The sequence below is a fragment of the Octopus sinensis genome, linkage group LG5 (assembly GCF_006345805.1).
Source record: "Octopus sinensis linkage group LG5, ASM634580v1, whole genome shotgun sequence".
NCBI lineage: Eukaryota > Metazoa > Mollusca > Cephalopoda > Octopoda > Octopodidae > Octopus > Octopus sinensis.
In genome coordinates, this window is record NC_043001.1 from 42,941,820 (window position 1) to 42,967,632 (window position 25,813).

General features: G+C 33.1%; 1 protein-coding gene and 1 long non-coding RNA gene across 2 annotated transcripts in view; one reads left to right on the forward strand and one right to left on the reverse strand.

Annotated features, from left to right (window-relative positions):
- LOC115211679 overlaps window positions 1–25,813 on the forward strand; it is a 226,936-nt gene that overhangs the window by 73,962 nt on the left and 127,161 nt on the right. The window lies entirely within an intron of this gene.
- On the reverse strand, window positions 5,748–24,676 carry LOC115211680. Its single transcript, XR_003881678.1, has 2 exons — window positions 24,524–24,676; window positions 5,748–6,238 (listed from the first exon to the last, which is right to left on the reverse strand). It is a non-coding gene; the product is annotated as an uncharacterized LOC115211680 (long non-coding RNA).

The window sequence follows — 25,813 nt, forward strand, 5'->3', positions numbered from 1 at the left end:
ATTATGTGTTTGTTATAAAAATAATATATATGTAATTTATATAAATTATATACATTATATAAATTACACTGGGTAACAGGGATCTGTTGTCTGATGTTGGAGACATGTTTCCTACTAATTCTGGGGTGCTGATTTCAAAAATGAAATCCATTTTGCTCTATCACATTAAGATTTTCCACAAACTTAGATATCTGTTTTTCAACATTTCTGGTATTGTTACCATATCTAAGGATAGATTTGACATCATCAAATGTGAACCCATGTATGGAGCAGGCTGCAAAGAGAGAGACTTGGAGATGCCACTATGAAAGGTTGAAATGAAGAGAATGAATGGGAGAAAGAGAGTTTGGCCAAAGGTCAACCCAACAGAGGGACCAGCTATCTGAATTGACAGTACCTTGATTGATAAAGCAATTAAGGGTAAGAAGACAAGGAAAGCCCCCTGCCCATCAGGAATCACCCCAGAGATGCTTCAAATATCTGGTGGTGTAGGCTATAGTCTAGTCACCCATATAGTCAGTCAGGTGATACATGAAGGAGTCATACCCAATGACTGGTGTAGCAGCACCATAGTCAACTGCTACAAAGGTAAAGGCGATGCATTAGATACAAATAATTACAGAGGTATTAAATTGTTGGATCAGGTGATGAAAGTCACAGATAGGGTCATAGCCCAACTAATTAGGGGGAGAGTTAGTTTAGACAAGATGTAGTTTGGGTTAGTGCCAGGGAAAAGTACTATTGATGTTATATTTCTGATAAGACAGCTGCAGGAGAAATACCTAGCCAAAGACAAACCTCTGTACTTGGCTTTCATTGACACCGATCCCTTATCTGGTGGTCAATGTGGAAACTAGGGATAGATGAGTGGTTATTGAGAGCTGTACAAGCCATGTACAGGGATGCTGTCAGTAAGTTGAAGGTTGGCAACAAGTATAGTGAAGAATTCCAGGTTGGGGTAGGGGTCCACCAAGGATCAGTCCTCAGCCCCCTCTTATTCATCATAGCCCTCTAGGCAATAACAGAGGAATTCAAGACAGGATGCACCTGGGAGCTCCTCTATGCTGATTACTTTGCTCTAATAGCTGAATCGCTACCAGAACTAGAGGAGAAGTTTCAGGTGTGGAAGCAAGGATTAGAATTGAAGGGCCTTAGAGTCAACTTAGCTAAAACCAAAGTCTTAATAAGTAGGAAGGCAGGCAAATCCCAAATCCCTTCAGGTAGATGGCCTTGTTCAATCTGTAGAAAAGGATAGGTAGACACTCCTTAAGATGTATCCAGTGTAAGCTAAGGACACATAAGAGGTGCAGCAATATCAAAGGGAAGCTAACTGGGAAAATAATTTTTGTGTGTAGATGATGCACAGGGGCAATAAACACTGAAAATGTGCAGAAAACAGCTTCTGTCACATTGTAGCAGGAAAAAATAGAAGTAGTTGATAACTTCTGTTACCTAGGTTACCAAGTCAGTAGCTGGGGTGGATGTTCTGAGAGCGTAGCTGCTAGAATAAGAATATCCTAAGCAAAGTTCAGAGCTCCTACATCTGCTGGTAACAAAAGCCTCTCGCTCAGAGTGAAAGGTAGATTTATGATGCATGTGTGTGAACAGCCATGCTACACAGCAGTGAAACATGGGCTGTGACTGCTGAAGACATGTGTAAGCAAGAAATGATGCTAGTATGCTCTGCTGGATGTGTAATGTCAGTGTGCATACATGACAGAGTGTAAGCGCCCTGATAGAAAAGTTGGACATAAGAAGCATCAGATGTGGTGTACAAGAGAGACAACTGTGCTGTTATGGTCATGTGTTGTGTATGGATGAGGACAGCTGTGTGAAAAAGTGTTGCATCCTAATAGTGGAGGGAACCTGTGGAAGAGGTAGACCCAGGAATACATAGGATGAGGTGGGGAAGAATGACCTTTGAAAGTTGGGCCTCATGGAGGCAATGATAAGCAACCAAGACCTTTGGAGATATGCTGTGCTTGAGAAGACCCAGCTAGCCAAGTGAGATGTAGCCATGGCCTATGCCAGTATCGCATAACTGGCCCATTTAAGTGTACCCTTCAATCATTGAAGACCTGTTGAGTCAAGTGAAATTATTGTCATGGCTGATGCCAGTATTGCCTGACTGGCATGTAAAAAGCACCATTCATGCATGGTTGATGCCAGTCCCACCAGACTGACTCCCATGCCAGTGGCATGTAAAAAGCACCATATGAGTGTGGTCAATGCTGGTGTCGCCTGACTGTTCCTGTGTGGGTAGCACATAAAAAGTACCATTCGAGCGTGGTTGATGCCAGTGCCGCCTGATTGGCTTCCATACTGGTGGCACGTAAAAAGCACGATTCGACTTTGGTCGATGCCAGTATTCCTGACTGGTCTCTGTGCCAGTAGCACATAAAAAGCACCCACTACACTCTCAGAGTGGATGGCATTTGGAAAGGCATCCAGCTGTAGAAACATTGCTAGATCAGATTAGAGCCTGGTGCAGCCTTCTGGCTTGCCAGACCTCAGTTAAACCATCCAACCCAATCCAGCATGGAAAGCGGATGTTAAACTGATGATGATGATATATATTTCATTCTTTTACTTGTTTCAATCATTTGACCACAGCCATGCTGGAGCACCGCCTTTAGTCAAACATATGTTTTATATATGCCTTATTTATGTATATAGCAAACGAAAGGGGATCCAGGTATCCACACTAACCTCTCCATTATTTTGCTTGTTTTATGTGTGTGCATTTATTTATGCCTGCATGTATGTTCTTCTGCAACTCTACCACAGAAGCTGCTATAAGAACAAGGTTAACGTATAAAAATCTTAGCTTAGTATATAAAGGGCCCAAATATAACCAATCCTAAATTCTAGTATTATAGTCCTAAGTACTTCAATAGATGTGTCTGTACACTGAATTCCTTACTGAAGTCACTACCAACGAAATCTAACTGCATCCTAAATTTTTTTCAAACCATTTATCTATCACTAGTTTCTTTAACACTTAGACTGAGGGTGACTTTTGAAATACTTTTTCAAATTAAGAATACATAATAGAGTAGCTTCTTCTGGGATGAAATTCTCTCTTGATGTTGCATCACATAAAAACATGCTATTTATGATTCTGTGTCTTTGAATAAGCCCAAACAATATCTTGCCTTTGTTATTCCCATCCGGAATTAACTTTGCTGAAGCTCTTTTTGTTACTTTCATGATTCAGTCCTTGAGTTTAACACTTGTGGAATTTCCTTCTCTCTGGTTCCTTTCCATTGCCTTTGTGGTAATTACCATTCATGCTGTTATACCAGTCATTGGAAGTAGCTCCTTCCTGTACTACCTGATTAATCCTAGCAAACAAGATAGTTTCTCTAGTGTCACTGACCTCTTAAAAATAGCTATCAAGTCTTCCTCAAATCACACCATATCATCTTAAAAATTGGACACATTGGATATTTCATGTATACAAGGAAATACAGGATGGTTGTAGCTAAAATATTTTTGATTGTAAACCACTCAGATAAGCCTAATATTTAATAAATCACTTTGATAGCCTGATACTTAATAATGGTTTCCAATTTTGCCACAAGGGCAACAATTTTGGAGGAGGGGATGAGTTGATTACATCAACCCCAGTGTTTAACTGGTATTTATTTTATCGACCTTGAAATGTAAGAGGGGCAAAATGGCTCAGAATGTAAGAGGGGCAAAATGTCACTAAGTATTTTGCCCAGCATGCTAATGATTTTGCCAGCTCACCGCCTTAGCCAAATACTTAATAAAAACTACTTTCCATGTCTTTAGCTTCTTCTTACTATCTATCAATTGCTGGTTTCTGTGTTGGTTAGAAAAACAAATGAAAAATTGTTTCAAATATAACAAATAAAGTACATTGGATGAAATCTAAGATTTATCTTATAATTAAAATATAAATTATCCCTTGATTTCAAATTTTAAATATCAAATGAGTTAACTTTAACTTTTACTCATCTTTAATTCAAGAGAAATTAGACTTTCTCAACTTTACTCTCATATTATATACTATTTACTTTACTTAAATACTATTACATATTGTCTTTGTTTCTTCTTTCATAGACACTTTTGTTGAGATACTATGTCTTTAACAAGACTAAATTTCCTCATCAATTCTCTTAATGTCTATTTTTATTAATTTCAGCTACCCTTACATTTTACCCCAGTTTTTGTCAGATTTCAAAATAATTAAGTTTCTGCCACTACACATATTTTGTCATCAGTTTTTACCTCATTCTGTGAATTTTGTCTTTGAACAAAATATCTGATGCTCTGTATAATTTTTAGCTATTCTCAAAATAAACTTTAGTCTTGAAATTCAATTTGTACAAAGAATGAATCATACTTATTTTACATCATATGAACTTAGAGTGTGCTTCTCCTTTGAATCTGTGATTTATTGATGATGATGATGATATATATATATATATATATTATATATATATATATATATATATATTTATTATATAGAAGGAGCTTCTACAGGACTAGAACTGTTATTATATAGAAGGAGCTTCTACAATATAATAAATTAATTTTACTCTGCTATGTATTGAGTACCTTACTTACTGTGGTTAACCCCGAATCAACCCGGGACCTACATATATATATATATATATATATATATATATATATATATATATGTGTGTGTGTGTGTGTGTGTATATATATATATATATGTATATATATGTGTGTGTGTGTATATATATATATAATATATATATATATATATATATATATGTGTGTGTATATATATATATATATATATGAACAAGAAGTTTGCAGCTGTTGAATGACTTCTATATGGTGTAGTTAGAAATATACTTTAGAGATTATTTGAAAAGTAACTGAACTCAGTTTCCATTATTTTGTGAGAAAAGTCTTTTGTTTTAAAATTCTATGCATACTTTTATCCAGACACTTTGCAGTCTTATGTACTAAAGCCTGATAAATTCTAAGTTAGATACTTGATTAAGGCACCTAATTTAGAGGTTATTTATTGTTTCATAAGTTCAGTTACTTTTCCAGTAACCTCTAAAGTATCTTTCTAACTACACCACATGAAAGTCATTCAACAAAGTTCTTGTTCATATATATTGTCAGTAAATCACAAACCCAAAAGAGAAGCACACTCTAAGTTATAGAGCAGTAGAGTAATTAGATAAAGATAGTTATAGTTGGTCTATGAGTCATAGGCCATTGGCCATTAGGGTCTAAAAAGATGCTGTAAAGCTAAGCGCTTTATGGACATGACATCCAGGGTAACCCCATAGACCACCCATAACCATCTTTATCTAATTATATATCATCATCATCATCAGTTAATGTCCATGTTCCATGCTAGCATGGGTGGGAAGGTATCACAAGAGCTGGCTGGGCCAAAACCTGCACCAGACTTCTTTGACTGTTTTGGCAGGGTTTTTACAGCTGGATGCCCTTCCTAACACCAATCATTCAGCAGAGTGGACATATATATACATGTAACATATTTACATCAAGAAGGATTCTTACATTGGACAAAAATACAAAATTGTTACTTTCTCAAAATTGTTTTATTATACTATCTTTGATGTGATCATATTTTCCAGCTTTTGTTATTAGAAATAAGTTTTATTACCATGTGTATTTGCTTTAAATTTTTTTCTGTTACATTTAATAATGATACTAATATAAAACTAAGAACATCACTATACACCCATAATAAGAATCAAACAAATTGCTTTAAAGATATTGTAAATTTATTTCTATGTTAAATCCAAAAAGTATGTGTCATTGTAAGAAACAAGAGAAATACAGAGTTATCCATTGTTGGCAGTTACTTAAAGATTCGTGTTATTCCAAGACGATTTCATATTTAACCATATCTCAGAATGGTACTTCCACGATTTTCAGAACTTCTAGCATTGGAAGGCTCTGGGACAGGAACATAACCATGGGATGGCATCCATATCCAATTTGGTTCTCTTTTGAGTCCTCTCTGGGTTCGTATATAATATGATGGCATTCGACCTTGATATCCACTTGGTGGTGCCATAAGTGCATTGTCTCGTGTTGCTACTGCAGCTCTGGTGATCAATGATAGTAAGTTCTTGTCAGAATTTTCATGATTCCCTTCCCAAATTTCTCCAGACAGTATCACTCCAATACAACAGAAGATGAAAATTATTAATTGGCTGCTGAAATACTGCTTCATGTTGTATTCTGATAAGAACTGAAAATATCACAAGAAAAAAAAATGTTATTAGTTTATTGGTTTTCATTAAATATTGTACTGTTATGTTTTAAACAAAACATTTCATTAGGAAAAATTGACTTCAGATATCATTTTCATGAGAGAATGAAAGAAAATGAAGAATGGGAGAGAGCTATTACAGGTCTCTTAGTTGGGAAAGGGATCAAGAATAATTACAATGTCAATGTCTTGAGCAGAGATACATTTAGATGAATATACTGTAACTGGTGCTGTTAGTTCAGAGCAACAGAAAATTTAGCAATCGCCAGTTGTGTTGGAAGGAGGAGTAATTAAGACAATTTATTGTGTAGATTTAGTAATCTTTGATTGATCAGATATATGACACTAATAGTTGAAGGACTGTGCATGACTCATAGATCTATTGTTTCAGACGTTTTGCTTCTACCTTACTGCACACTTCAAAATACAGTGGGTAACTGTGTAACGGTATATACATGTGTACACTCTCCTCCACTGTCTAACCTACACCTGTATATCTGCAGATTTTAGTGTTGGCTAAAGTAATGAGGTAAGATGAACTCCATCAAAGCACAATTCAAGTTGTGCAAATGTGTAAAGGCTCCTTTATCAGCTTGGTTAAGAGGAGTTGTGTGTATTAAACTCACCAACAATAATAATTTCAGGCACATGTGTATTGAGATCTTCTCAAAGCAGTTTAAGATATAATTGAACAAGTGTTAGGAGCTGAAGGGGTTCATAAGGTTGCAGAGAGAGCAGCATTTAGAGGAATGCTAATAACAGCTGATATAAATGTTGGTTGGTTGGTTGATAGATTTTTTCCAGTCATACTTTACATTGTATACAGAGATGGAGGGAGAGAGAGAGTAAAAGGGAGATACAAAGAGAGTTAACATAAGTTAAAGAGAAACATTGAAATTGACAAGCTCTGGTAGGGGTGGTAGTAAAGATGATAAAAGTTATGTTATCACCAAATATCTAACAAATGCATGTACACTCTCGCATACATGAAATCCTCTCTGTCTGTCTGTCTCTCTCTCTCACACACACACAAATTTACATAGAGACATAATTGTAGTATAAGTTCAGGATAAATTTTGCAAAGAGTTTGTAGGGGCAGGTAAAGAAGCAGATTTACATAGCCATTTATATCGTCATCATTTTTATGTCTACTTCAACACACTTGCGGAAATTTTATTCATCAAAGAAAGTATCATTACGATCAACACATTTTTTCTGAGTTACAATTTTGTTTATTCCAGTAACATAAAAATCTGGAGTTCTTGAGCTGATGTGTACTATGAATGTTCTTTCAACATCAGTTTCATTTTTGAACTCCTCACGCAGGAAACCATTAAGGCGCTTGAAAAAGTGGTAGTTGGTAGGAGAAAGGTGTGGGGAATAAGCTGGATGGGGAAAAACTTTGTAGCCAAGTTCCTCAACTTTTGGAGCATCATTAGTGAAATGTGTGGTGGAGCATTGTCATGAAGAATGATTGACCCTTTTTTATTGGCCAGTCTGGGACGGAGGAGTAGCAGTTTTTCTTTTGTTTTGGCAATTTCATGGCAATATGTTTCTGCAATAATGGTTTTTCCTGGTTTTAAGAAGTTATAGTGGATGAGTCCAGCAGTACATCACCAAACAGCCACCATTACCTTCTTTTTGAAGAGCTCGGGTTTAGGGAAGGTTTTCGGTGCTTCATTTTGGTCCAAGTACTGCAAAGAACATTTTTTATTGTACAGAATCCACTTTTCATCACAGGTTACAATATGGTTGAGAAATGGAGAAAATGTAACAAGCAAATTTCAAATCTGCACATTTTCTGATTTTCATTCAAATCCTTGGTACCCATTTGTCAAACTTTTTTGATTTTCCAATTGCATACAAATGGTTGCAGGCAGTTTTCTGGCTAACTTGAAGTTCTTTTGCCAGTTCTTGAGTTTTACTTGGATATTTCTCAATGACAGTCTTTAATTGACTGTCATCAATGACAGATTGGTGTCCACTACGCTCATGATCTTCAAGGCTCAGGTCTCCATTGCAATATCATTTAAGCCATTTTTGAGCTGACCACTCACTGGTCATTTCCTCACAAAACGTTTTGTTGATATTGTGAGCAGTTCCAGCTTCTTTACATCCTTTTTTGAAGGTGAATAGCAAAATTGCTCAAATATCGCACTTTGACAGTTCCATTTCATATTATTGTAACAATGGTGGAAAAAAAAATCAATGTTAATTTATTGATGCATTTGGGCAAGTTTATATCTGTATTACCAGACAATTGCAAAAAGATGTTTTTAAAAAAATCAAAACTCTGCAAAAATCTGGTACAAATTCTTCACGGTTCATAATGTTGCTTAGTTTTTACTCAACCTGATATATAGATCACCCCTTAACATATGTATTGGGAAAATCAAACAATCCAAGCACACAATATAAAATTTTCATTCCAAAACTTTTGTGTCATTTTGTTTTTCTAAGATTTAAAAAATAAAAGTAGATAACTTTTAAGAACATCTTTCTTCAAATATCTGTTTGTCCATCTATCCATATCATGTATATGATATGATTAGATATTCTATATATATATATGTACAGATATATAATATCTGTGTGTTGTGCATATATATATATAATTATATCTATATAATTATAAGTTAGAGTACTGAGAAATAGCACCAACATGCTAGAAATAGACGTCAAAATGACTCTAAAACCACACGAGGCACTCCTTTAGCACTGGTAGAAAGCAAAGGAATGAATAAAAAACATTTAGCAAAGTCTTTTTAGAGGTTGATTCTAGATCAAACGATTCCTTATTTATGTATACATATTTTATATTTATTCACTCTGATCATTATATTCACTGTGATGTAATTTTGATCAAAAATGCACATGATGAGATGAATAATTAGATTGGCCTCATATATATGTGTCAATATATGTATATGTATGGTATGTATATATATTTGCATTTATGTACTATTTTGGTATATTCTACTGATAAAGGCAGAGTAATTTTCATTGCTAAACCAGAAATCGTTAGATCTAGAATTAACCTCTAAAAAGACTTCGCTAAATCTCTTTTTTTCATTCTTTCACTTTCTATCAGTGCTAAAGGAGAGCATTATGTGGTTTCAGAGTCATTTTGACATCTATTTCTAGCATGTTGGGGTTGTTTCACAGTAGCCACTGATAAGATTGTTCTTTTTATAATGATTTTATCTTTATTTATGTATATATGTGTGTGTATATATATATATAATATATATATATATATATATATATATGTATTTTTTTTTTATATATAGTTTCAGCTCACGAGTTGTGGGCATGCTGGGGCACCGCCATTTGGTGTTGCTACATAATTTTACTTCACGAATACTTTTTAGGAATTGACATTTGGTCCATGAGGGAGCTTGATGCTGCTGCCCTCATCTGCACCTCCTGCCGTGAAGTTGGCTCATCTGAGACACTTGACAGTAAGAGGTCCTGCTTTATTTTGAAGACACCTACATCCACCCCATGCAGGTCTCTCAGGTCCTTCAGGAGGATATTGAAGAGCTGTGGACCTCTGAAGCCCAGGCTATTGCAGTATCTTCTATATCTTGATGGCAAATTAGGAGTCCTTGGCACTATGCAGTGGTGCCCAGTTCTAGTATTTGTGTAACTCTCATTGCCAAAGTTTGGGACAAGTCCTTCCAGGATCTTCCAGATGTATATTATAGCATATCTTTCTTGCCTATGCTCTAAGGAATAGAGTCTTAATCTCTTGAGTCTTTCCTGGTAGCTTATATGCTGCATAGATGCTATCTTCTTCACGTAGCTTTGTGGGATTGTCTCAAGTTATAAGATTAATTTGTTACTAGTTGGTGACCATAGCTGAGAGCAGTAGTCAAAGTGGCTTAGGACAAGTGTCCTCCAGAGGTTTCCTGATTTCTCATTTTAAAAGTTCTAACAATCCATCCAGTCAGCCACCTGCATTTCATTGCCAATTTAGCAACATGCACATGGAAGGATGCATCATTACTCATGTAAATGCCCAGGTCTCACACTGACTGTGCCTCTGGGATTGCAATCTCTCCAGATCCAGTGTATTTAATGGGTATTGCATTTAGTTTTGCATGCTGAAAGCACAAGGCTTGAAACTTTTCAGCATTGAAATGCATGCTATTCTTTTCAGCCCACTTGTATATTTTGTCCAGCTCACATTGCAGGTGCATAATGTCTTCAGGGTTCTGTATTACCTGTGATACTTTTGTCAGGCAGCAAGTCATTTTCTTCAAGGAAGGCAATTAATTTCCTTCTGACTATTCGTTCCATAACCTTGCTGATGTGCGAGGTCAGAGAGATAGGTTTGTAGTTCTTGGCCTCCGCTCTGCTACCTTCTTTATGAATAGGACATATTTTACCCTCCTTCAGTTTTCTTAGAAGTTTGCCAGTTGCAAGGAAGCACTGAAAGAGGGACTACAGTGGTCTTGCTAGGACACGCTTACATACTTTTAGAAGGATTGCTGTGAATCCATCTGGGCCAGTAGCTGAGTTTAGGTTCATTTCATCTATAGCCCTTATTACATCATCTTCCTTTATATTGCTTCTGTTTTTATATCTACAGTAGTAAAAAAGTCAGTTGGATTGTTGACTTGAAAGTGCCCAAGGGGTGGAGTGAAAATACTTTTGAATTGCTCATTTAGTATTTCACTTATCCTCATTGGGATTCCTGTGAGTGTACCATCTTTTTAGAGGAGTGGCTCTATCCTACAGTGCACTGAAGCTGTTTCTTTGGCAAACTTGTTGTAAGCTCTGAGGAAATCAAGAGTGCTGATATGGGATTGTATAAGAGCATAGAAGCGTGTAAACTCCTGCTTCTTTCGTTCTATCTGTGCTAATGTTCTGGTGTAACCATTGCTCTTCAGCACAGCTGTGATTATGTCGTTTGGGTTATCTCCTTCAGCACAGTGCCAGGCTCTCTAAAAGAATGCCAATTCCTTGCTCCTCCAAGTTCTGGACATTTTTATGGATATTTTATTTATTTATCTATCTATTTATTTTTAATAATTTAACAGTGTGATGGAGGGTAGTGAAGAATTAGAGAAAGAAAGTGTGTCTATATATTTAGAGAAATTGAGCAGCTGAGAGAAGAGTGTGAGAGAGAGAGAGAGAGAGAGAGATTGTTCATGTCTATATATTTAGGAATATTGAGAGGCTGAGAAAAGAAATATGGTGTGACAGAGAGAAGTGAAGAGACAGAGAAAGAGTCATGATGGAGAGATGTAAAGAGACAGTGAGAGAAAGAGTGTGTCTATATATATATATATATATATATATATATATATATACATACACATACATACATACAAAGCACATACACACACACACACACATATATATATATATATATATATATATATATATATATATATATAATATTTAGGGAGTTTGAGGTGCTGAGAGAAGGATGGTGTGATGGAGAAAAGTAAAGAAAAGGAGAAAGGGATAGTGTGTGTCTCTATGTATTTATAGAGAGGAAATAGAGAGAGAGAGAAAAAGAGAAAGCAGTAGAAGAGAGATTAAGGGTTTGAGAGAAGAATTATGGGATGATGGAGTGAAGTAAAGAGATAGAGAGAGAGAGAGAAGTTATGCAAACTCTTGAAAAGGATTCGACTTGGATAGGGAAAAATAAATAAAGGAACAAATAAATATATACCTATCTGTAACTACAGAAATTCTCTTAAATCAGGAGTAATGAAAGTTAAACCTCTCTACAATAATCAATAATCTAGTAAGTCAAACGCAAAACAGAGAAAAGACCTTATGTAGATTTAACCTTCTAATTTTCCCTAATAATAGCCTTCAATAAAAGACAGAAAATACACAGAGATACTTATCTAGTTCTTCCAAAGAGATGGGTATTTCCAAGGCAGTGGAAGATTTTGAACTTCTTTTCAAGTTATGCTGATACCATGTGCTGCTCAATACATTTGTTTACATTTTGTATATTCGTAAGGGCTTTCCATTTTTCTGTTTTTCCCTTCTATATATTCCAGATGGTTTTTCATTAAATTTGTCTTGTTATGTTTTCACTCAAAAGTTATTAAGATAGTGGTTCTTTTTTTTTTTTTTCCCGATCGAAAATCACAGTTATTTTAGAAATTTCGTAAAACCCACATGTTGTTACCTGCAATGTTTATAATTCGTACATTCGCAAAAGATACTTCCTGCTTAATATATTTCACTTTATATTTCCTCAAGTGTATTCTTTATCATTCAGGAAGAGATTCAAGGCTTTCTTGGGTATCATTTATAATAGAATTCGCAGCTTTTCAGAAATTTTTTGATGATATTCTAGGCGCTTAGAAACACACGTGTTGATCAGAGGCTGCAATATGTATGTATATATATTTATGTATATATGTATGTACATATGTATGTGTATATATGTATATATATATACGTTTGTATATATGTATGTACATATATATATATATTATATATATATATATGTATGTATTTGTTTTACATTGTTGCATATTCATATGCAGCGATTTATGCCTTATTGGTACAATCTCATTAGGGCATATAAATATGACATTATTTGAAGAGGAATTTTCCCCTCAATTAGTTTGGATTAGACTTGCCATTAATAGTAGTAATAGTAATAACAGCAGCAGCAGCAGTAGTAGTAGTAGTGGTAGTAAACTCTGAACATTCCACAAGATGTTTTTCTCAACTGTTTATTTGGGTGAAATTCAGTAGCATCAGCAGCAGTCATTGTTGAGGTCAGCAATTGTTCCTGGATAGGCTGGGAGGGGTTAATTATAGAATATTTATTTTTTGATTGATTTAACCCTTTCGTTAATATATTTCTGACCAAAATACACCCCTCATGAGTTTCAATTAAATTCTAAAATAATCATGAATCTAGGCTTGTTTCATTAAATAACTGTAACTATTTTACTTATCAACATATTAATGTGATATTTGGAACATAATTAAAGAAAGGGTTCTTAATCAATTCTATTACATAACTTTTGTCTCAAAGTGACTTTAATTACAGGTAAATCCAGATAAATTGAGCAAAAGGTAAAAATATTAAAATTTTAAATTGAGCAAAAAGTAAAAATATTAAAATTTTGTTTAAACATCACCATGAGAAAATGAATCATCAGCTAATATTCAAATGGGTATGCAACAAAATTTTGATAAAGAAGAATTGTACACATCACTATATCATCAGTTGAATTTAATGCACAACAGGTGTACCATAAAGGTGGAATAAACTGAAATATTGGAATCCACTGTAAATTTGACCGAACTAAAGAAATCGGTCAAAAAATAATATACGGCCCTGGTTATGGTATGGAAATGATAAATTCCAGACTACATCGTTCCCTAGGCTATGCTGACTAACATTATTTTCCCTGTATAAAAACTAAATCCACGCAGTACCCAGTATTTACTTCACAAATTTACCGAAATTTGAACCCCCATTTTGTGTTTGTTTACAATCTGCGTAAGTTTGTTTCCGCATTGATCGCTTCAAACAATAACTTCCAGACCACATCATACCCTAAGCCATGCTGACTAACATAAGTTTCCCTGTATAAAAACTAAATCCACAACAGTACCCAGTATTTGTTTCACAAATTTTCCAATTCGGAATCAATGCTTGATAACATGAAACTCCTATCCATTTTCAAAGTTGAAGAAAAATCGATGCCGAAAAAAATGTGGAAAGAAATCTCCCAAAATTCAGGGAATTAAAATTACACGTCGATCGTTGTACAAAACTGTAGATTAACTGTTTACGAAGCATAATCACGTGTTTTCACGAATGTACTAAAGAGATTTGCTCTGATATTCTCATTTAAATATGAATAGGTAAATTCGTGCAGGTTTGGGCGGTTTGGTCACATTAACCAAAATTTTTTTCGGGCGGCTTTGGGCGGTTTGGTAATGAAAGGGTTAACATACTTTATAGTCACAAGGCATATTGATGGATTTCAAAGTTGATTATATTATTTGAATTTTGTGAAGGTTATTAATAGTAGTAGTGAATAATTGCAAATCTGTATGAATCATGTGGTTATTAAAAGGAAGTATTCAGTTGTATTTTAAATTCTTCTAACTTATTATTTTTTACTTTTATTGTTTTAAAGTCTTTTTAGGTTAAATTATATATAAAAGGTTGGCGAAGGTAAAGATCATGGACTGCACCCCTTTTGCGATTATTTTGTTTTCTTTTTTACAGGAACACACTATATCGAGGGCAGAGATTCTGAATCTGTAAAAAAATCTGTTTTTCAAAATTTAAATCCTCCCTTCGCCCCTCCCCTCATCCCACCCCACTCACCTAAATTTCTAAAATTTTCACTTTTTAAAAAAAAATTTAGGGGCAAAATACATAGAAAAATATGGAGATTATGATTCTGAAAAAAAATAAATTCTGTAAAATTTCAATTTTTCAAAAACAAAACAAAATGAAATAAGCAACCCCCGTCCCCTCCGCTCTATGACAAGAAGTAAAATTAAAATGCTTTCTCTACCAATGTTTCATGAACATGTTGTGGTTGAGGGTCTTTTGGAATTAAGAAAACATTGTTTGTGTAAGCAATTAAAACTTCTTTCTTATCTAGTGTTAACTAATTTATTTTCTGAAGTAAATATCTGGTATAATTCCTCCAGACATAAATTGCATCTTTTGTCCCGAATCTTATAAGGTTTCACAGTACTAATATTTTTCCATACTTGATATTTTCATTCTTCAGCAACCATATGAGTTTACTAAGACCTGTTGAAAATTTTCTAGTATTATTTTAAAACAAACTTTCATGGCTTGCTATTCTTTGTTTTATAAAGCATGAACTAGCACCTATATTGCAATATTTATTTCTATCAGTTATCACTACACATCTTGGCATTGTTCTGGCCTTACCCATGACCCTTTATGCAATATATACTACACAATGCATCACAGTAACTATTCCATTATAATGTCTATTATATATATATATATATATATATATATATATATATATATATATATATATATATATATATATATATATATCTGTATGTACACACACACATATATAATATGTGTGCTTTTATGTGTGTGTGTGTATGTATCATCATCATCATTTATTGTCTGCTTTCCATGCTGCCATGGGTTGGACTAATATAATATCTGTGTGTGTGTGTACATATATATATATATATATATATATATATATATATATGTATACACACACACAATATGTATTAGTCTTATGTGAAGGCGCATGGCTCAGTGGTTAGAGCGTCGAGCTTACGATTGGGAGGTTTTGTGTTCGAATCCCCGACCTTGCTGCATGTTGTGTTCTTGAGCAAGACACTTTATTTCACGTTGCTGCAATTCCCTCAGCTGTAGAAATGAGTTGCGATGTCACAGGTGCCGAGCTGTATCGGCCTTTGCCTTTCCTTTGGATAACACTGGTGGCGTGAAGAGAGGCCGGTATGCATGGGCGACTGCTGGTCTTCCATAAACAACCTTGTCCGGACTTGTGCCTGGGAGGGTAACTTTCTAGGTGCAATCCCATGGTCAGTCATGACCGAAGGGGGTCTCAGCAGATTAGTCTTATATATATATATATGTAATAAAATATAGTCACATGCATTGCTGTGTGATTGATATGCTTGCTATTCAGCCACATGGTTGTGGGTTCAGTCCCTATCTGTAGCACCTCATGCAAGTGTCTTCTAATATAGCCCTGGGCCAACCAAATTCTTGTGAGCGGATTTGGTAGATGTAAATTGAAAGAAATCTGATATGTGTGTATGTGTCTATCCTTGTCTTGACACTGCATGATAAATGAGTCATTGTCACACAAGTAATGTCATTTATTTTCAATATTCTTTGTAAACATGTTTGATTATGATGAAATATGACCTTGCTTGGAAACAGTTAAGAGATAGTAACAGGAAGGTCATCCAAACACACACACACACACACACACACACACACACACACACACACAACACACACAAATATAATATACAAGATCTGATATCAGTAAGTATCCGGACTAATGCATGCATAGTGAAACTGCTTGGCACAGATTGATCTTGAACTTTGCTGTGCATATGCGCTAAGTTTTAATTTTCTAGCTTACTTCCACTGTTTACAGCAATTCTTGGTAGGAAGGTGTGTAGCATGTAATCATTGCATTGACCATGACAGAAAAGTTGTCATGGTGATACCTGCTTGGAGGTCTACCACAAAGTTGCAGAAAATATATGGGGAGGAGTGTATGAACTGCATACAAGTGTATGAGTGGTTCAGACGTTTCCTAGATGGCCAGCAGAGTGTCAATATTGATGAACATTCTCGGAGGCCCACAACCAGCAGCTGTGAGAAGAAATTATTGAATCACCATCCATATATATATATATATATATATAGAGAGAGAGAGAGATATATATATATATATATACACACACATACGTATAAATATATATATATTTATATGTATATACACAAAATATATGTATATACATGGTGCAATGGTTAGATTATTTTATATTTTGAATTTTTATATTTTTATATTTTTTATATTTTGAATTTTGCACATGCTCATTGTTTGTTTTTGATTTTGCCGACTACACAGTATAGTAGGGTCAGTTCGGCACTGTCTATGAGAAAAACAGCACCATGATGCAATTCACTCTGCCAGGAATTTGGCAATGTGTTGTGCTTGAGAGGGCCCGTGAAGACAAGTGCGCCCATGCTGGTAGCACATAAAGAATATCTTTTGGGCCACATGGAATCAAAGCTGGCTCAGATCCTTTCAAGCATTGGGTCTGATGGAAGCAAGGTGGCTGATTTCCTTTTGAGTGTTGGGCCTCATGGAGGCATTGACTAGGACTTTTGGCATTATGTCGTACTTGAGAAAAAGACCCATAAAGTCAAGAAAAGTCACAGTCATGGCAGATACCATTGTCACACAAATCGGCACCCATGCCAGTAGCATGTAAACATACCCCGGTGTAACACAAATGGCACCTGTGCCAGTGGTGCATAAAAGCACCCATTACACTCTCAGAGTGGTTGGTGTTAGGAAGTGTATCCAGCCCTAGAAAACCATGCCAAATCAAACTGGAGTCTGGTGCAGCCTTCCAGCATGCCAGCTGAATCAAACCATCCAACCCATGCCAGCATGGACAACAGACGTTAAATGATGATGATATTAATGTTCGTGTGTGTGATGTGTGTTTATATTGATATAGTGTATATCATTTTAGTTTTGGGATACATCTTGTGGATGCTCTAGGATGCATCAACAGTGGTGTTTCTGGAGTTTTAGGGGTTTAGGTTATTTCACATCAGACCCTGCTCACCCAGTTGACCCAGCCTAAGCTTCTAACCCAGTAGCAATGAACCTCTGTTCTGCCTTCTTTATCTAGAGAGAGAGGGGGTGGGAAAGAGAGAGAAAGATGGAGAGACAGACACACACACACACACATGTACATAGATATATAAAGTGTATACATATGCATATTTGTGTGCATGAGTATTATTTAATGTAAATTAAATTTAATTTGTTGTAATATATATATATTCCCAATCCAGTATAAATATTCCTTACAAACATTATCCATTCATCCTAGCTACCTGCGTCCTAAATGCAGTAGATCCATAGTTTCTGCAATTTGATCTGATGAATGGAGATGTTGAGATGCAGAAAGTTGTAATTTTTGGTTGAAGAAAAGCATAAAATTCTTTTAGCTGGTATGAAAATTCTATTGATATACAAAATATAATCATAAAAGAAATGATGTTTAATGCAGTGATACATATGTACATACATACACACACATACATATGTATGTACATGTATATGTATGTGTATGCGTATGTACAGTAGTGGAAATCAGTTGCCCAGTGGATGCCAGCATAAAGCTAAGGCTCTGTGTGAAAGAAAACACCTACACTGAACTATTGAGAGATTTACAGTTACTCCACCTAGCTTACAAGTTCAGTTTTATACCTGTAATTATTGAAGCCCTGAGACATGTAACTAACTGCCTAAGCACCAGTCTTGAGAAATTAGGTTTCTCAAAAGGAGAAAGCTAATTAGGAGATTACAAATTCAATCCATCAATGGAACTGTAAGAATTTGTAAAACTTTCCAGAAGTTTATTATTTAAGTATATATATGTGCATGTCTTCACATCTATATGCATGAGAATACATACATAAAACAAAACATGCAAATCTGCATATGTATTAACTCCAAATACTACCCACATGCTCATTAACATGCACAAATACATTGTTGATGTTGTTGAAATTCCGATGAATGAACCTTAGATCTAGGTTAGAAACTGACTCTTTCTTGATTGGCAAGAAATCTTGAAATGAAACTGAATAATTACATAAATACATACATACATACACACCACACACACACACACACACACACAAACACATACATAAATACTTACATACATACAAATCTGATATATGCGAAGACATAGTAACATAAAAAAGTAAAATTTTGTTTGTGTCAACTATTGAAATAGTTGAATTTCTGTAGTTTATTCAAAAAGTTCTTTGGTTGAATCAATCAGTTCATCTCACTTCTAGTCTCTTCTTCGTATTCCTGTTACAAAGAAATTCTTCATATGCCCTGTTGGTTCTCGCTACAGTTGCATAAGGTGTTGAAGATAAAATAGGATGAAGTTGCTAAAAATAGGACACAAGTGAGTCCAAAATTTCTGTTTTTAGGATCATCATCATCATTTAACATCCACTTACAAACAATTCAGAAAGTTATTTTCTAAAATCTGTAATAACTTGGAAATTTATTTCGTTTTGGAAGATATAAATTATCTTCAAGATTATTTAGTTGATGATTATTTCAGAATTTTCCTTCAATGTTCAGTGACAATATTTTTCTACACTATACTACATACAAGGGTGAGTCACAAAAAAATGCAATTTTTATTTGCATTACTTTCTGGTTTACCCTTGTAAAATGTTGAAGGCTGTGTGCATAAACATTTAAAATGTGAAAACACATGTACAATAAAAAAAAAATTGTAATTTCAAGAAAAATATTAATCATTGCCATAAAATAGATGCTGTAATATATTTGAATACTTTATCCAGCTGATATTTTTGATGCTGCAGTAAATACCTTCAGCCCTTCAAACAAGCATATTTATTGCTCAAGATATCATAAATTAATGGGTTTTGTTGTATAGAAAGCATTTTTAATGTATTACTGAATGCTGCAACTTTTACTAGAGCATTATGGAACTTTTCCAACTTTTAATCTCACCTTTTCTTTTTGTATTTACTCTATATTTTATTTATACTGTTTTCTAGTTATCTTTCCCGCCACATATCACACACATACAGGCTCATGCCACACATACATTCAAAACCACATACTTACTTGTATGTAGATTTTTACTCTATACATCTATATTTTGGTAGGGATTGAAATGATAATTTTATTTCTAATGTAGTGTTGACATTTTAAACATTTGAAATAAAGGACTTGATTTTAGTCCTACCTAAATGATATAAAGTCTCCATGAAAACAAATTTTTAAATAATTTTGACTCAACCTTCAGTGTTGAAGACATTAGTAAATGTCTGTTTATTGATGTATGACAATAATAGAAGTATCCATAGAGTTTAGTATCATTAGAAACAGAAGAGATACTATCGTGAAATAGGGACTAAAATTCACATAATACAATAATACCTCAATATACGAGTTAATTTGTTCCCAGAGACTGCTTGTAAAGTGAAAACTTGTAAAACAGAGCAATCATTTCCCATAGTAGCAATGAAATTTTATGCTGTCATTTTACTCCATCGCTATATGCAGCTGGGTAGATGCGTCAGAACCAGTGTTGCGACGTTTTGCAACATTGCTACATGCACAAAATGGTTGTTTAACCTTTTTATATTTATTATAAAATAAAACTCTTAAACCCAGGGTCTTGTAAAGCAGGTCCTCGTAAGGTGAGGTTTTACTGTACAAAACTTTTTTAAAAATAAATTAATTCACTACTTTGGCTTTAATAATCATCCTTAATCTGAAACTTATACATTTGAAACAAGAAGCAAAGTTTTAACAATTATCAAAACTATTATCATAACATATGCAGAGATGCACAGCATAACAAGAATGCCTAGGATACTGTGTTCAAATCCTGCAATAAATTGTTTATCACAAAAGTTCATGTCAAATGTTAATCTGTGACTGAAAAAACATACATAAAAAGGCTTTCTAGAAAATATAATTACCTTATTCTGGCAGCTGCTGAGATGCTATTTAGCAAATGAAGCTGCCATTTATATAACCCTAACTGGTAGATGATACTACTTCAATAAAGATTGTTATATTTTACACACTGTATAGAGTAAACTACACCAATGTGATATGTTTACTATTTGCTGATCAGGCAGTTTTACAGCATATTCTATCAGGATCAGTGATTTGATTATTGAATTGGTAGATTATTATAGATGTTCTTTAGTAGGTGAGTTATATATTCAGTCATTCTACCCATATAATTGATCTAGTTATAATAGTGATATAATTGCTTAACTAAAGAATCCAAAATAACTGTCTCTTGTATTCTTACTTTTTAACCAAGTTCTATTCATAATCTCATGATATCCATTCCATTCCAAGATTTGCAAAACCTCCTAATATTGACCATTGATATATCATCTTCAGTATTTCATGAAGTTAATTAGCAAATAAACCACATAGTCCATCTTATTGTGATTGTATATTCATTATTGTTAGAAGTATTCTATTTTCTATTTGTTTACATATGTTAGGGTATTTGTTGGTGTTTACACAAGAATACACACTTATTGATTCATGTGTAGAGGTATCAAATATTGAATAATTCAATTAAAGGATATCTTATAAGTGTTGCAGAATGTTGCATGTTAGTAATTACATTGTCAATATGTAATGGTGAATTAAATAACTATATTTGATGGTTAACCAATTCAATGATACGGTAATGTTCATTATCCATTGATAAATCATTTACTGATATTAACTACAATCTACAATGTCACTTATCTGAAATAGCCTTATCTAATAATAAATGAGCATTATTGGGATTTTTTTCTACTATTTAGTCTTTAAAAAATACAGTAATCCCATGACTATTGGGAGTATTCCATTCCAAATCCTCCTGTGATAGGTGAAAATCCATGAAGTAGAAACAGTACTGTACTGTATATTTTTAAAAACTATTTTTATAATTTGTATATATTTATTTTATAAATGCAAGACAACACCATGGCGGAATCTACGTAAGCTTAAATAATAAATTGTGATAGGTGAACCGTGATATGATGAGGGATTACTGTATACCATCATTTTTATAAAAATATTTTATATATTATTTCTAGTTTAGGCACAAGGTCTGAAATTTGTGGAGAGGAGAATTTTTGATGCCATAAACACCAGTACTTGACTGGTACTATATTTTAATCAACTTATGTTTTAATCAATATATGGAAATTTAAAGCAAAATTCTTTGAATAAACTGTATATAGAAGCAGGAAGCTGGTAGATACTGTAGAATATTAGAATATTAGACTAATGCATTTTTGTGTTTAATCATTTTTATATCAGAAATTAAGTTTTTATATTTCATCTATCTTTGATAGATGAGATAAGTGCCTGTGAAATATTGAAGTTGCTGTTGTTAATTAATCCTATGTCAATCCTGATCAAATACAGTTATGATTAAAAATGTTCCAGCATGACCATCCTGATTTTTTTACCCTGTTAATCTACTTTTAAGATATCCATTAAGACAAATATATTCATATTTTCTAAATATGCTCTGATATGTTCTGTGTGGTAAGAAGCTTGCTTCCCAACCACATGGTTCCAGGTTCAGTTACACTGTGTGACACCTTAAGGAAGTGTCTTCTACTATAGCCTTGGAATGACTAAAGCCTTCTGAGTGGATTTGGTAGACAGAAATACTGAAAGAAGCCCGTTTTATATATGTGTGTGTGTGTGTGTATGTGTGTGTATATATGTGTGTATACATATATATGTACATATATATATATGTGTATATATATATATATATATATATATGTATATATATGTGTATATATATATGTATATATGTATATATATATATATATGTGTGTGTATATATATATATGTGTATATATATATATGAGTGTCTATATATATAAATGTATATATGTGTGTGTGTATATGTATATATGTGTGTGTATATATATATATATATATATATGGTGTGTGTGTGTGTGTGTGTGTGTATATTTATGTGCATATATATATATATATATATATATATAATTTGTATATATGTATATATATATATATGTATATATATATATATTATATATTATATATATATATATATATTATATATGTATATATATATGTGTATATATGTGTCTGTATATATATATATGGTTATATATATATATATGTGTTGTATATATATATGTGTTGTATATATATATATATGTATATGTATATATATATATATATATTTGAAACTGACTTATTGGAAGTCCACCTGAAGATTGTCGATCAAGACAAGAAACGATGTAGTGGCGGTTTTTTTGACTATTTATTAAAAGTTTATGTATTGATAAGTCTTTCCTTGTTTGTTTTGCAAAATAGTGGTTTTGTCTCTAATAATATTTTATATATATATATATATATGTATATATATATATATATATATATATATATATATATATATGTGTATATGTATATATATATATGTATATATATATATGTATATATATATATATATATATATATATATATATATATGTATATATATATGTGTATATATGTGTCTGTATATATATATATGTTTATATATATATATGTGTCTGTATATATATATGTGTATATATAATATATGTGTATATGTATATATGTGTATATATATGTATATATATGTATATATATATGTGTATATATGTATATATGTGTATATATATATATATGTGTGTGTGTGTATATATATATATTATATATTTATATATATTTACATATATATATATTTACACACACACAAATATATATATATATATTTAAGTAAATATTTGTGTGTGTGTTTGTCCTCCACCGTCACTTGACAACTGATATTGGTTTGGTAAGAGACCAATAGAATAAGTACTAGGCTTACAAAGGTCAATTTATTTGACTAAAGATGGTGCTTCAGCATGGCTGCAGTCAAATGACTGAAACAAGTAAAAGAATAAAAGAATATAAAATTGTTCACTCTAAAGACACATGGTCTGCCTCATCGTTTATGCCACTAGTGAGTTTGTGTAATGGAATGTACATATTTTAAATTTCCAAATGTATGTGTTGTTTATTTGAAGCAGGATATCAACTTTTATTGCACATTTTGTGCAATTTTATTTATTATCATGTTTATTGTAGTTATTCTAAATAAAATACTTAAAGTGATGTTATTGACAGACTCCCATATTAAATTCTCATCTTGGAAGGTATAAATAAATGTTATATATATATATTTATGATTTAAAGACTGAAAGGAAAGTTATTTCAGTCAGGGTTCAAAAAGTGTAAATCATTAGCCCAAATGGTCAGCAGTCCAGATCTTTTCATTGCTGTACTGTGTCTCTAGATAAAGAAAAGAAACTTAATTCTCTCTGGTACAATCCACCTGCTGTGTGTGGGCACTCTGGTGAGGTACAGTCCATTGTTCTAAATTGTATGAGAGCCATGTAATTGACTGCCAGTTCATTAGATTTCAGAAATGAGAATACATATTCTGGTATGTATTGTTTTGTGAGGGGTAGGACTTATCAGGTTAACATGCTTTAAATATACATGTCTTATGGGAACGAACATTTATTTGGTTGAATAACATTTTTAATTAAACCGTTGTTTTTAATTAAAGCATTGCAAAATTTACAGAGAGTATAAAGAAATAGTTTGCTGAAGATTTTAAAAGTATGATTTAAAGGCTATGCTGTACAATGAACAGAATGATGTCTCTCACTGCAACATCTGTGAGATAAAACAAGCACTACAATACACGTACAAGCAAACAAGAAATCAAAATACTTTACTTTTAGTTTCAGATTAAGCAGATATTACCTCATATATACATTAAATGTTGTTACATCACTGGATAAAATGTGAATACTTGTGGTCGATTGCTGTGGAAAAAGTCTTTGTTTTAACTGAAGTTGAGTTTGATAATAAATAAAAAGTAACTTACTGATTGAAGGTGGAGAGATTCAAAGATCAAACTGCAATAATTGTTACTTTTCTGTTGCAATATTGCAGCAACTTTCCTTTTTTCCCCTATATTATGTGGGAGCCTTTAATGAAAGTTTCAACATAGCTGATATTTATATACATCTGCATCAGCATACGCCTTCAGTATGGATTAGATCTATTATACCCGCCCCCTCTATAAGTCTTGCAGACATGTGGTGATATATTTCATTTTCTCTTCATTTGTCCCCACCTCTTGTGACTACTTGTGCAATGACAAATAAGTTAATTTCTTTTGAACAATATCCAGCAGCATTAACAGCAACATTTTCCAAGCTAGCCTTACCACAATGATAGAAACAGTGCCAATCATACAATTCCCTCCTCTATACCTTCTGTCCCTCCTCTTTCTTTGGATGAAGCATCAATTTGCTCTTCTTTTTCTCCTCCTGCACATTTATCTGTGATTTTTAATCTTCCTCCATCTTTCTCTCACTTCCCAAACACTTCCCACTTCTTACAATACATTCCTTCCTCATATTACTTCTACTCTATAAATATATAGATCATATGATTTTTACATCTTGTTTTTTTTTTCTTGACTCACAACTTGTAATTCTTGCAAAAGTTGCTCAGGGTCATTAAGATAAAAATGCGGGTTGTATTGTTTTTATGTGGTAACACACAATATGTTTATGTTAGGCACTTATATCCAAGCACCCTAAACTTAAATATTTAATTTTACATGCTTAACCTAATATATGTACTCAAATAATTGTTGATGCACACTTATACATCAATTTATACACCTACATTGCTTATATACACATAGAAACACATGTACATATCCACTAATATCTAATGAATTTTTATATAGCCACCTATCTGTATAAACATATGCTCCTGTTTTAAAAAAATTACTTAAGAAGCAATAGTAATAAAAATTAGCATACTTTTATGTTTAATAGTATCTAATGATTTGATATATGCAATAATCTATCTGATACTGGTTTATAAGTATGTAACTATACAGTCTCCTTATTAGAAACTTGCAAATTTGAAAAGACACTCTAACAACATTTTTAAATAAAAGAAAAATACTCTTCCTTAAGACTAAAACAGTAATTTAAAATAAGATGCTCCCAATGGATTTATAAAATTAAAGATACATTAATTTTCTGAGCATAGAAGCACACATTCATGTTCCCCTTGTACTAAAATGTTTCCCCATCCCTAGTTTAAAGTATGGGTAGTGTAAGTTCATCATCATCATCAACATTTAATGTCCGTT